The 14823-nt window shown below is 38.9% G+C and overlaps 1 protein-coding gene across 1 annotated transcript in view; it reads left to right on the forward strand.

Annotated features, from left to right (window-relative positions):
* Positions 1 to 956: 956 nt before the first annotated feature.
* znf536 (zinc finger protein 536) overlaps positions 957 to 14823 on the forward strand; it is a 319313-nt gene continuing 305446 nt past the window's right edge. Inside the window, exons 1-2 of the mRNA XM_079866033.1 lie at positions 957 to 1032; positions 9841 to 10022. The gene's annotated coding sequence lies outside the window, so the exon portion shown is untranslated. The remainder of the gene's footprint in view (positions 1033 to 9840; positions 10023 to 14823) is intronic.

Genomic DNA, 14823 nt, shown 5'->3' on the forward strand with positions numbered 1-14823 from the left:
ATAATTTATCATTTATAAAATCAGGATTGTCTTGCTATATATATATATATATATATATATATATATATATATATATATATATATATATATATATATATATATATATCATATGTCAATGAAAATTACCTATTAATTGTCATTTAAGTGAAATTACTGAACTTAAATATACGAGCTTGATAAAAATGATCATTCTAGAAGAAAATTTCAGATGGCACTTAGAGGCTTTTGCATCTGAACTCTTCATATATAGGCCTATGTATATACTGTATTAAATAAAATAAATGTTTTTATTATTAGTATTTTTGAACATTAAATAAAACAAACATGCTTATTCAAAGGTAACAGCAGTGTAATCCCAATTGCCAACTGTTTAAAAAGAAATATTACAGAATAAAAAAACATATTTTATTGCCCCCGTATAGAAATTTGGTTCCGACCCCATACTGTTAACGACCCCAGATTAATGTTTTTATTAGACCATGAATAAATTGAAATACAATTTTTTTTTTAAATAACATGTTTATATATTAATAGTGTTACTATTGTATTTTTTGCGATTTATTGTTGTTGTTCCTCTTTAGAGCCAAAATCCCACGACCGTTTGCTGTGTAACACTCTAGTAAACACGGAACAGGCAGTGGCTAATGCTAGCTTATTTTCTAACCCTATTATTGATGTTCTTTGCTTTATTGGCTACAAAATAAGTTTCTCGTGACCTCATTCTCAGTACTATCTCACTTATTAAAAACCGCTATGTTGTTTAAAAAGAATGATATCAATTTAAGTTCCACCACTCTTGTAGAACTGTGTCTCTCATGAGCTGTCAAACTCAACTGTCACTGAAGCACTCCCGCCTGACCACGTGGCAGCAACTTTGTTTACACACGTGACTCGCTGAGTGGCGCCCACTTCGACGTCATCGACAAAAGTCGCGCTAGGGGCGTCGGTTTGTGCTCAAATAATCAGCGCGTGATGCGCAGAAACTCAAGTCACAGTTGGAAGAGATTTTAGCGGGTTATTTAAATACACCAGGTTAGTTTTTCCCCATCTATTGTCATCAAATGATATAGGCTACAGTGTTTTAATGCAGGGACACACACACACCCATGGGCCAGTGCGCTTAAAAAGTAGGCTGTTCAATATTTTTCGGGTTTTATGTAATTGTTAGGCTACCATAGACACATCTCAAACATTTTGGGAAACTTCAGAAGGAAAACTGCAATCCAGTAATTTAACTGCAGTGACATTCAATCATGCTTTTGATTCTAATCAGGATTAATCGCATTTTAACAACAGAATTTAACAACTGACTTCCAGTTGTTTTTGCCAGGCCTAACAGGAAGTTGGATTGAGATTTTGACTGGAATGATAGGAATAGGAATTTACTGCGTCAACAAAAGTAATGGCGTTCTGGCAAATTATATGTTCTTTCACTATGGTCTGTAAAATTTTATTTGATGTTAAACAATCAACGCTTAAAGTGCCATACAATATTGTCTATATGCATCCTAGAGATTTGGTTTGTTTAGTTTACGATAATGGGTAATATTTATATTTATTTTAACTTCATGTCATTTTTGATCTGACATTCCAAATCACGTGTGCCACCTCAATTCAAATGCAGCAACCCTCTGGTTTATGAGAAAAGGTCTGAATGTGTAATTTGTGAAATATTTTCTTGTACTGAAAGGATGCTTTTGCAGCAACCAGGCTTCAAAGTCTTGGCATATGCAAAGCTCTTGTACCGTTCAGACTATGTTTGACATTAGCATATACCTGAACCCTGTATAGATTCATAACTTATTAAACTGTGTTTCTGGTGGTGAAAGTCCTTCTGTCTTTATGCTCGTTTGATTTTTCCCGCCCCTCCCTCTAATACTCCCCCTCCCGTTCAGTGCAGAAAATACACCCACAGACTGCACTGGAAGTTGATGTATAGGGGTGTTTGGGATAAAATGGTAAAATGTAATCTGGAAATGATGTCTTGTAACTAAACTAGAACCCATTATGCGTTTTCAAACCGTGTTCTTTAGTCTGTCAAGATCAACTTTGTTTTAGATGCATTTCCACAAGAGTTGTCACATGTGTTCTCTATTTTTCCTCTAAACAATGGCACATTCTGTGAATCTTATGAGCCAGAGAACAACTGTTAAGCCTGTTTTTAAACATGTGTAGTCCTTCTGGATTGAATGCAGAAGAGGTTTATGTATGTGTTGTTGTCACATTTCTTCATTTGCATGTTATTTGCTCGTGAATGAATTGCATATGTCCGGGTGAGTTTGCGTTTGCCGCCCCCTTATGGTTAAATAGACAAACTGCTCCACTGATCCGGCATCAGCTGGGCTGAGCTTACCCCAGCTGTCTCTGGGCACTGCTCCCAGTCTATTTAAAACAAGAAGAGGAGGGAGAATATAATCAGGGCTCATCTTTGTTGTATATCAGATTAAGAGGAACCCTTCGTCTGTTCTATGGGGGTGGACAGTAATTTTGCTGTTTTGTTTGCTTGCAAGACAGCATGATATTTCAAAAGTATACAGACAATTGAAAATCTTTTTTTTTTTTTGCCGCAGAATGAACAATTTGCGGTTCTGTGTTCTGCATCCTTATGCTGATTTCTTTTAATGCTTAAGCATTTAGAGTAAAAAGATTTTGCGTGGTCTCTGGAAGTCTGAAAATAAATGATCTGATGTCTGAAGAACGGCAATTAAATTTCATAAGAACGCAAAGGCCTCCCACCCCAGATTACCTGATAATAGAGAACATCAGGAAAGATGTGTAATGTAATTATGTGTGTTTTACTGTAATTGTTGTGCTTGATAGCCTCAGAAAAGAAGCTGCGGGCTTTTCGTTTTATTTGTGTTTTGATCATCTGGGACCTCTGTTCCTTTTAGGTATTATTGTGTGTGTGTGTGTGTGTGTGTGTGTCAAGTATGAGGGCCGTTTCCTGTCGACTCTGCCGCGTGTATTCTCTGTTCATTGTAATGCCTTTAATTAAAGTGATTTTATTCACAGGCACACAGCTGGCATCGGCGACTTTCCATTAGGCATCTGAGTGGCCGCCTCGCTGGTGGGAGGACCCGCACTGGGGCCGCTTCCTGGGGAACACAATACTAGTTTCATCTCCCCTCTGAGTTTGTTGTGTGTTTTGAATTTATTAATCATTGATTTTAATGCGTGCCTCTTGACAGTGGCAGCTACCCATGCATTAATTAATTCCTGAGATCCTCTTTTACAAAATGGCATTTAGAAACAATGCAGGGTCGGCCAGGGTTGCCTCTGACCTATAAAGAGATGTGCTGAATGCGAAATGTCAAAATTTGCTTTTATTTGTTCGTCGTTGTGGCGCTTCTTCACAGGTTTTATTGGCTCTTTTTTATGTTGATGGCATGGTGATGTAAAGGCCTATTTTTGTAGCCAATGAAATACCAGTAAATAAAGTTCTTTATGATTGTGTTGCTCAGGCGTTTTGCTGAAAACGCTTCTTAAACTCACCTGCTTTGCATGTGCTGGCAAGCAGTCAATCTTGGAGCGAATTGTTGGTCTTAAGTTGGGAAGAAAGGTGCTTTGCCACTGACAATAGCTAGACTGTGTTTATCCGTTCAGGTCTTAAGGAAGTATGTTAAAAAATTGCCCTCAGTGAATTGTGTGGATTAAAAAGACAGATTAGATCTCAAAGGATGCATAAGGGAGCCGAATTTGAATTTGGAGCAGGATTTGAATGCATTCAAAGTCTCTTTTATTTTTTTATTTATCGAAGAAGGGGGGAAAACACTTATTCATCCATTTAAATGAGTAAATAGTCTGTGCGCTTGAAAAGATAAAAGCTATGCTCATAATCCGTATTGACACTCAGAGATGCGGAAAGGAAGATTCCTAAGACCCATCCGCACCCTGTCCCGCTGAAAGGGCCTGATCCTCATTCAGGTGGCAGACCTAATGCTAAAGATTTCCTGACAGATTTCTTTCACTGGATTGATCAGGACATGCTGCCAGTAAGCGAGCGCGCCCAGAGAGACGTTTAAGGGGGTGTTGGGTTAGCAGGTGCTTATCACATGTCTCAAGGAGCTTCTACCAGCCTCCGAGAGCCCGATTGTGTCTGACGTCGTTCGTCGTGCTTATGTGGCAGAACTGTTGGAGATCATGCTCAGTTGTCCTGATACGAAAGCCCTCTTCTTCATTCTGGAGAACTTAAAGGGACAGTTTGCCATAAAATTAAAATGTCATTTCATCTTTGTTGACTTCCTTCCTTCTGAGGAAAGGCTTCCTCTTTGTGTTCTCTCTTCCGATTTGTATTTCCACAGCATGAAGGCAAGATCTTACGGTTTTATGAATGAACCTCGCGTTTTCTTCCCCGTCTACTGACATTTGTTATGACATCCGCTTCAAACAAAAAAAACCCCCCAAAAATTACAATGCTCATAATAACGTTCATTAACTCTACAGTAAGTAAATCCTCTTCACCGGCTAATTACTGTTCGACAGCGATGCCATATTCAATTGAATATAGAAAATTGTTTTTTTGAGGATTTTGGACTATCGTCTCTATCGCGGTTATGCTCAAGTGACGTTGCTGTGGTATGCAGTTGAGTCACGGAAGCTTATCGTTTACATATGCTTTTAAGTATTGTGGTTTAAAAACAAGAGCAGTAGGCAGCGAAATACAACTCATTTCGCTATATGGGCGTGCTGTCAGAGAGATGCACACATGAAGCTGCTGATCATAAACCACTGCTCATAAAGCGCGTGAGAACTCAAATGAGTGCTTTTTGCTGACTAATTGGGCTTGATGGTTAAATGCACATACTTATGTGTCAAAGTGACCATGTCTTTGCAAGTAAACACAGTCATTTATGTCTTAACTTAAGTGAACGTTAACAGTTGAGAAAGAAAACGCACAAGTATATTGGATCCGTGCAGTCGGTCTTAAAGGGATAGTTCACTTTGAAATTACATTTTGGTAGGCCTATGTTTTAGCTTACCTCAAGGGCATCCAAGATGTAGGTGTCTTTTTTTCCGCAGTAGTTTCAATTTTGATATTTTTAGGTCAAACCGTTCTTTGGTGTCACTAGATACACTAGATGTCGCCTTGGCTATGGCATTTGTTCCAATGAACTGCCGTAGCCAAGGCGACATCTAGTGTATATATATCTATGCACCAGTCTGCGTACACGTCACACACTAGGAAGCGCCCGCGCCCTCAGATCACTTGGACGTGGCTGTGTACAAAAGGTAAAAACGATATAAATACTGTTCGTTTTCTCACACAAACCGCTCGTTTCATGTCTTAGGCCATCAATGTGTACTTACGATGGGGAATTGTTTAATTTGGACTTCTCTGTGCATGCTCTTTGAGACAGTGACCACAGACCTGCATTATATGACTGATAGACAAGAACGGTTTGACCTAAAAATATCAAAATTGAAACTACTGCGGAAAAAAAGACACCTACATCTTGGATGCCCTTGAGGTAAGCTAAAACATACCAAAATTTAATTTCAAAGTGAACTGTCCCTTTAAACTGACAGCATCTACATTTTCCTGCTGTCGTTATTAATGTTAATCAAACAACAAAAAAGAGAAAATCTCTCTGCTCTTGACTGAATCACTTTTGTAACTTTAATAAGATGAAATGTATACATTTAATTTACACAGTGAAGACAATGTTTTTTTATACATTTGATTACTTTATACAATTTATGTAGTATTTCTTATTTCTAGTGCTTGAAGTCTTTCAGGTCTGTTTCGTGTCTTTGTTCTATTGTAGTTTTTTTCCCCTAAATGCTTGTAATTAGTTTCTTTGTTCTTTCTTTATCACTGTTATCTTGGCTTCAGTAAACTTGCTTTTTTTAGGCTAGTGTTAGTTTGTTGTGATTTGGAAAATGGTGACAAGAATTATGAAATTTCAATGGTATCAAAAATTTTGAAATCCAAAAACGTATTTAAAGCAAAAATAACTAAATTGTGAATTTGTGATATCATTATCATGAAATGCAATTACTCGTATTGTGATATAAGGACCCTATACACTCACCTAAAGGATTATTAGGAACACCATACTAATACTGTGTTTGACCCCCTTTTGCCTTCAGAACTGCCTTAATTATACGTGGCATTGATTCAACAAGGTGCTGAAAGCATTCTTTAGAAATGTTGGCCCATATTGATAGGATAGCATCTTGCAGTTGATGGAGATTTGTGGGATGCACATCCAGGGCACGAAGCTCCCGTTCCACCACATCCCAAAGATGCTCTATTGGGTTGAGATCTGGTGACTGTGGGGGCCATTTTAGTACAGTGAACTCATTGTCATGTTCAAGAAACCAATTTGAAATGATTCGAGCTTTGTGACATGGTGCATTATCCTGCTGGAAGTAGCCATCAGAGGATGGGTACATGGTGGTCATAAAGGGATGGACATGGTCAGAAACAATGCTCAGGTAGGCCGTGGCATTTAAACGATGCCCGATTGGCACTAAGGGGCCTAAAGTGTGCCAAGAAAACATCCCCCACACCATTACACCACCACCACCAGCCTGCACAGTGGTAACAAGGCATGATGGATCCATGTTCTCATTCTGTTTACGCCAAATTCTGACTCTGCCATCTGAATGTCTCAACAGAAATCGAGACTCATCAGACCAGGCAACATTTTTCCAGTCTTCAGCTGTCCAATTTTGGTGAGCTTGTGCAAATTATAGCCTCTTTTTCCTATTTGTAGTGGAGATGAGTGGTACCTGGTGGGGTCTTCTGCTGTTGTAGCCCATCCGCCTCAAGGTTGTGCGTGTTGTGGCTTCACAAATGCTTTGCTGCATACCTCGGTTGTAACGAGTGGTTATTTCAGTCAAAGTTGCTCTTCTATCAGCTTGAATCAGTCGGCCCATTCTCCTCTGACCTCTAGCATAAACAAGGCATTTTCGCCCACAGGACTGCCGCATACTGGATGTTTTTCCCTTTTCACACCATTCTTTGTAAATCCTAGAAATGGTTGTGCGTGAAAATCCCAGTAACTGAGCAGATTGTGAAATACTCAGACCGGCCCGTCTGGCACCAACAACCATGCCACGCCAGAAATTGCTTAAATCACCTTTCTTTCCCATTCTGACATTCAGTTTGGAGTTCAGGAGATTGTCTTGACCAGGACCACACCCCTAAATGCATTGAAGCAACTGCCATGTGATTGGTTGATGAGATAATTGCATTAATGAGAAATTGAACAGGTGTTCCTAATAATCCTTTAGGTGAGTGTATGTGCAACAGTACCTGCCCACTAGGGCTGTCACTTTACGTTCGAAAATCGATTGCACAATCGATCGGACCAACCAACACAAGTTTCGAAAACGAAAATAGGGAATCGATTTTAACGGTCTTTTCTCGGAGCGCGTCCAGCTCGTCACGATACGCCCGCAGCAAACGCGCGTCACACAGCAACTGCAGGCTCTGACAAACACACATAACAGCAAAATATACTTCTGCATAATGCGTCTCTTTTTACTATAAAAATGTGAATTCTGCCAGTATTCAGACAGTCTCATGCATACAGATACAGATTCGGGCTACGGTCTACAATTGCCTACGTAGGCGAAATTTGTTTGACATTTCTAATCGTAAACACATGCTGAAGACTGCAGTAATGTTTTTCATTGATGTTATGACAGTCCACTCAGCTTTCGAGAATGTTGCAATCCTGTTTGTCATTGTGCACGAAACTTCACGCCAATAAATCATCAGAAGTATTGCTGACTTGTGCGCTTCTCAAGCGCCCTTTACGTTCGTCCTAATGCCTGTTAGTTGTCCGTGGATTTGACCATATTTGGTGTTTAAAATGGAAACGTCTTTAGACATGGAAAATCGATTTTACAATCGATTCAATGAACAAATGTCTCAAAAATCGAACAGGATTTTTTTCACAAAAGTGACAGCCCTACTGCCCACATTTGGTTCTGAAAGTATTTTTCCCATAGGGATTAATACAAAGTCTTAAATTAAGAATTACCTACCTGGTATGAGGTGAATCACAACATTGCAAACTTTGATTTGAAGCATAAAGGTATTTGAAAATCAAACAAAAAGTCAAAGGTACAAGACTTAACAGTCTTGATAATGGAAAGAACCACTTTTCCAAGAAGCATTGTAAATGACAAAGTTTAATTAAAAAATGGAGTATATTTTGAAATATAGCTAATATCACAACAATGTATGGGCATAGGGAAACTGACTCATGTCAAGCAGTGCTTCTTTGGTTCTTTTGGCATGGTTTGCTTGTTGCGAACTGGTGGACTTTTATTTGCAGAATCATGGGTAATGATGTTTTTTTTCACCAGAAATTTAAAAAAAAAAATTATAATAATTTGAAATAATCCAGACTGATGGCTTCAACAAAGAATATTCCATTAATAAACAAACTAGTCACTCACAGCAGGTCTGTCTTTCTTTAAAAGTTTATAGTTATCATTCAAAATCAGTTCCCCTAAGGAGAATATGGGGTTTTTAATTCCAAAACCTGACTGTTGCACTCTTATTTACTTTCATTGTAGAGAAAAAGAAAGAAATGCATTGAAAAACACTCCTCAGAATATCTTCTTTAGTGTTCTTAAGAAAAAATGTCATACAGGTTTGGAACGACTCGCTGTAAATGTTGATTAACTGGCCTTTTAATAGCGTGTATGTGTGAAGGATTCTCTCACCGATTGATATCATTACAGTCAGCCATTTTCGCAGTGTGCCTGTCCTCACCATTTTTCCACTCTTATGTGTTTAAGGACCTCCTAAGCTCTGCTAGCCACAAAGCCTAAACGATGCTGCCCTTTCTTTTTTCCCTCCATCTCTAAAGAGGAAAGAACAGAGGCAGAGCGCGAGAGAGAAAGAGTGAGCCATCGATCAGTGCCGATCGTTACACGGCCCCGCACCCTGCCTCTCATTGTTTTTTATCTTGTCTCTCAAGCAGGGTGAACCCTTGTTGCCATGGTATCCCCCACACATTGGCAATGGCACTTCAACCCTTTAGCTTAATGATCTCTTGGCTGATAGCCTACTTGTCAGGCTGACTCGCTCTGTCAAGAAGCAAGGAGGATATTTGAATCGCTAGCATAACCATAACATCTCCTTACAAGCTATTCCCACTTTACTTTCACAAAAGCGGGGCAGCTTCTTCCCCCTTCGCCCCAATCACACACACGTATATTGGCCCACATTGATTTTTTATTTCAGACTCCTTGTACTTCAGCATTGTACAAGTGTCCTGATGCCGAGCGAAATCTTATTTCACATGGAATGAAGCCAATTCCCATTCATTCTGTGTCTTTTTTGTTTTTTAGTCATTACTTTAAACCATCACAGCGCTTGCAGATCAGAGCCGGGTGAAGGATTACCGTTCATATAAATAGCTGGCATTGATTCGACAAAAAGAGAGACTTCTCTGTCATTATGGAGACAGAAAATCCTAATTTAGAAATGTGAACAAAAACGCTGAGCGTTCAATTCAATTCAGTAATCCTCCATATTGCATGAAATCAGAGGTGTCGTGTTACAATGCGCAGTTTAAGTCAGTGTGGAGATTTAGACAAAAGGTAGCGCCTGGAGCTATATCATGATGTACTGAGCTAGAAAATGTGTTCTTAGTCAGTGTTTCATTTCATCTCATTCAATTTTTTTTTTCATTTTTGGAAGTACCCTCTCTGTTACCTTTTTTATTGGGGTATATGTACAGATCTCATTTAAATGTATGCGGTTAAGGCCTTTAATATTGAATCAGAGACACAGAACCGTGGATAGGCCCTCGTTAATTAACGTATTTTCCTTTTCTGGCTCGCTCACTGTTTCTTTCTCATTGTGTCTTTCAGGCGTGCCTAATCGTACATGACTTTGAGGAGACGATGTGCGCTACAATCCCAGCACGTAGTATTTGAATATGGACAGAAACAGATCAGACATTAGCCACTGCTATTGATCCTCAAATAGGGGCCGAGCTGTCTGTTTTGAACGCCGCTGCCTGGTCGATCCCATCTGACCTACTGTTCACAAGGTAAAAAAAAAAAAAGAAAGAAAGAAAACAAAACGGGGAAGATTCTGCTCATAATTGGGTTGCGGCTGCAGTTGCTATTTTCATCGACATGAGAGGCTCATCATCTCCAATAACCAGTATCATAAGATGGAGAGTTCAGACTGCCTCGTTGTGCTAAACGGATGTTACACAAAGCCTGATACTTCTCTTCGAGAATGTACAGGCGGCGTGTTGTAGATAAATATTCTAGGGCAGTAAATATCAACATACACTATAGTCAGTAAGATGTTTACAATTTTTAAAAGTCGAATATTAAAGAAGTCTTTTATTCTCACCAAGGCTGCATTTATTTGATGAAAAATATAAAATATATATGAAAGAAACATTTCTTTTTATTATCATGGTTGAAAAGTTATGCTGCTTAATATTTTTGTGGAAACCGTGCTTTTTTTTCAGGATTCTTTGATGAATAGAACATTCGGAAGAACAACATTTATTTGAAATATGGCTTTTTTGGGTAACAATGCAAACGTTTTTTTGATCAATTTAATGTATCCTTGCTGAATAAAAGTATTAATTTCTTTCAAATAAATATAATCTCTGATGCCAGACTTTTGCATGTTACTGTAAATATATAATTAATACAAAAACAGCTAAACTCAGTTGATTAACATATAAACATTACTCTGGCAACATACTATAACAGTACAGACATTATGCTGAGACTGTAATCAGATGCATATTGAACATACAAAACACAAACCACTCTTGGCAAAATGTTATAAAATAGAAAATTAGTTTACATTGCTGGAACAATGCTGTCGGATATTGTGTTAAACAGTATTACAGCTTTTTAAAAATATTTTCTGTTTCTCCATGCATGTCAAGAGGCCACCTGATTTCCTACCAGCTGTTGTTATTTATGTATGCATTTTAAATTTGTCCGAGCACACATCTTCAGATTTTAGTCCTTCGACTCTGATGCGATGTAAATATTAATGGTATGAAATATGGCTGCCGACAGCTTAGGTAAGGATTATTTAAAGTCAGATTTCCATTCGTATCCTTTGGTATGAATGCATGCATTACTCTCAGGTCTGTGGGATTCCTCTGACTTGGACTTTTTGGGCCACAGCACACTAATGCATAAAACGTTTTATTTTAGTAGATCAGGGAATAAACCCAGTATGTCAAAATGCCCTGATTTATGCAGGATGCTTGAGACAGCGGCTGCAGATCTTCTTTGTTGCTTTATTGCATTGGCCATGTGCAAGCCTTGCATGTCTTGCAAGTTGCAACTCAAATTCTCTTTACTTGTCAAATCTTTTTTTGCACTCCTCCACTAGTTAGTTGTGATAGTGACAAGGAACCACCCATCCAAATTAACCCACCCTGGTAAAAGCACAATTTTTGTCATCCAGTGTAAGGAAACCTTTAACAGTTGAGTGCATGAAGTGTGCAGCATTTCACACTTAGTTTTTGTTTGTTAATAAAGTGCATCATCTGGGTATTTAAAGAGCATTTTTTAAGGACAATGAATAGCGTTAGTTCTGACAGGTCACGTCAGTCATACTCGCATCAGCTGACACTCAGCTGATCCACGTCTATCTCTAGGAATACAACGCCTATCACAGCATATAGGCCCATTCAGTATTATCAGCAGCTTTATTGTTTTATTATCCTCCTCCATCCCCAGCTCTTCCTCTCGCCCTCAGTCAGGACTTGGCCTTCTGATATTCCTTTTCAAATCAGACTGTCATTTATCCTGATTTATGTTGTCACATTAAGTTATTGTCATTAATAACATTAATGAAATCTGCAATACATTTATATTGGTTCTTTTCTGTTTACCCAAAGGGGGTTATCGCTGTGGGGCAGGGAGTTCTTGCCCAGAACGGAACCACACCACCAATCCAAACTGTATTATAATTGTTAATCATCTTTGACAATAGTGGGCGGAATAGTGAACAAGCATGCAAATATGGGTGTGTGAATATGGGGCAACGTTGCTTCATCCAACTTCTCTGCGTCCTTTTGAGCTCCTGTGATGTCCACAGCTGGTTATGAATAGTCTGTCAAGCAGAGAGTTGAATAAAGTCAATAAGGAATAACTTCTCCCATTACTATTTGAGGCAGTTAGATGATGGATGCCTTGCATTTACCGCTAAGCGCTAGCTAAAGCACTTATAGCCACTTTTCAACCCCCAGACAAGGCAAAAGTAAGCTTGACTTTTTATCTGCTTTTATCCCTGTGCATACTTGCCGCCTTTAAAAAAAAATCCGTTTTACTATTTTATCCTCCCATAATGTGATATAGCGAGCCAAGCACTTCCTGCATATCATAAGGTATTGAAAGGTACAATTGAATTAGACTAAAGAGCTCTGAAGAATGGAGGGTACTCACATTCTCTTTTTTTGCTGTAAATTGACACTGAAATGGTCTGTCTCACGCCCTCTCAGATGGATAACTTGCATATTAACTGGCTTGAAGCAAATTGTGTCAAAATGGGGCAGAATGCAGTAAATGAGATATCTATCGCTTCAGATCGCATTTCCTCTCATCAGTGGCCTTCTTTATTTCCTCACTCCCGTTAATGGGAGTTTATGACGTCTGCTGATGACCTGACCTTGACTCCTTTTCCACAGCAAATGTACTTTGTTCCACAGAACTAGAGCACGGTTAGTATCCACCAAATGAGCCGTGAAATTTGTGTTGCAAAACATCCCGCTTCTGACACCTGTGAACTAGTTAAATCAAGGGGCAAACGCTTGTGGTTCCTTCTGTTTTTTTTTCCTAACTTCTGACGTCTTTCAGCTTATATTTTTCGGAGTCTTAGACTTAATCAGGGCCTCTCGTCAGATTGAGACTGTCTGGGAATATCTAACGCTCCCAAAAAAAGAAAAGCTTTGAATATACATATGATTAATAATTAATTCCATACTTTATTCCCCTTTGAAAGTTATTATGCAGAATAAATATTTCATTTGAGTACAAGTCTTACATGACAAGTGCGCTAAGACAAGGGATAGTAATGGCACGCAGTTTGACAAGTCTGTGTAGGATTGCGGTCTGAGAGTTGGCCTCCATTTCTTATAAATATAGCATTCAAGAGACGCCTCTATTTTTGGTCATTTCCCATGAATGAATTCCCTTTTCCGACTCCTTAAACATTAGTGGCACAGAGTGTTTTCAGATCAGTCGATCGCGAGGGTTGTGTTATTAGCAAGCTTGAATCGGAGCGTCTCTCCCTCATGAATTGGTGAAGTTGTTCCAACTTTAGATGGCTTGATCTGCGGTGATGTGGTTTTTGTGCTTGTAAATGTGACAAGGGTTCCTTCTGTTTGTACTGGCTTGTTGTCTGTTGATATCTGTCTTACACCTCTTGATCCATCTTTCTTTCCTCCTCCTCTGCCTCTCTGTCTCCATCTTCTCTCTCTCTCTCTCTCTCTCTCTCTCTCTCTCTCTCTCTCTCTCTCTCTCTCTCTCTCTCTCACACTCTCTCTCTCTCTCCCCCATTTCCTGATGTGCCGCAGAGAGACACAATTATCCACTTCATTTGAGTCGCCGTGATAATGGTTGGCCCAGCCCTCTCGGGGAAATAGGTAGCAGTAATTGTGAATGGTGTAATGAGTGTGGAATTGTGAGCGTGCTGGGTGACACCATTAGAATCGACCCGCTCCTGACCTCAACCCCAACAACAAGTGAGACCCCCAGCCCTGAAAGCACAGCAACTGTACCGCAGCCATTTCGCTTCTCGGACAATTAATCCCAGCCTTCCTTCCATTTGTATTCCCACTGTTCCTCTCCTTCTCACCTCCTCTCCACTATGAATTTTGACACACTTAACTGGGCTTTTATCAAGTGCAGTGCAAAAAATCTGACAGGTTGTGACTTTTCAAGTTCCAGGGTTCCCACTGACATGGAAAACATTTGAAATATCAGGGAATTTTGTAAGATTCCATGCTTGGAAAAAAATCATGAAAATAAATGAAATGGTAACACTTTACAATAAGTTTCAGTTTTTTTTAACATTAGTTAATGTATTCGATTTCATAAGCAGTACTTTTACAGAATGTATTATTTATTTTAATGTTGATTTCTACATACACTATGGGCCAGATTTACTAACATTTTGCTCCAGCACAAACTATCTTTCGGCGTTAAAAAAGCAGTGAAAAATTAGCGCTGAATAGGCGTGGACAGGGTTATTTTTTAGGCTGACCTTATTGCATATGCATTTATAGGAGTTTCCCTTTCAGATGCAAAATTTATGGGAGTAGACTATTTAAATGAATCATGCAAGTTGATTTACTAAGGTTTGCCCTAGTCAATTTATTGGTATTTACGGCATTATTTACCACACCAAAAAAAAGCAGACGCTAATTTGCGCTGCTCTTGGTAGAAATGAATCCGGCTGTGTCTGTGTTCATTAATTTGCGCATCGTCAGTAGATCACGCGCTGAACTTTCCACTCCCATCTGCGCTTTTATGGGATTGCGCTCTCATTGCTTTGTAATGCTTTAAATCTGACTCTAAACCGTTTAAACGTTTGGGGTTGGTAAGATTTTTATGCATTTGAAAGAAGTCTCTTATGTTCATCAAAGCTGTAGATATTTGATCAAAAATACAGTACAAATTACAGTAAAATAATAAAATTTTAAACAACTGTTTTCTATTTTATTTACTTCCTATGATGGCAAAGCATCATTACTCCAGACTTTAGTGTCACACGATCCTTCAGAAATCCTTCTAATATGCTGATTTTGTGCTCAAGAAACATCCTCGCTTGTAAAGTTTTTAGGTTTTGCTTTCAGTGAAGTA

The sequence above is a fragment of the Squalius cephalus genome (genome assembly GCF_949319135.1).
Source record: "Squalius cephalus genome assembly, chromosome: 3".
NCBI classification, from domain to species: Eukaryota; Metazoa; Chordata; class Actinopteri; order Cypriniformes; family Leuciscidae; genus Squalius; species Squalius cephalus.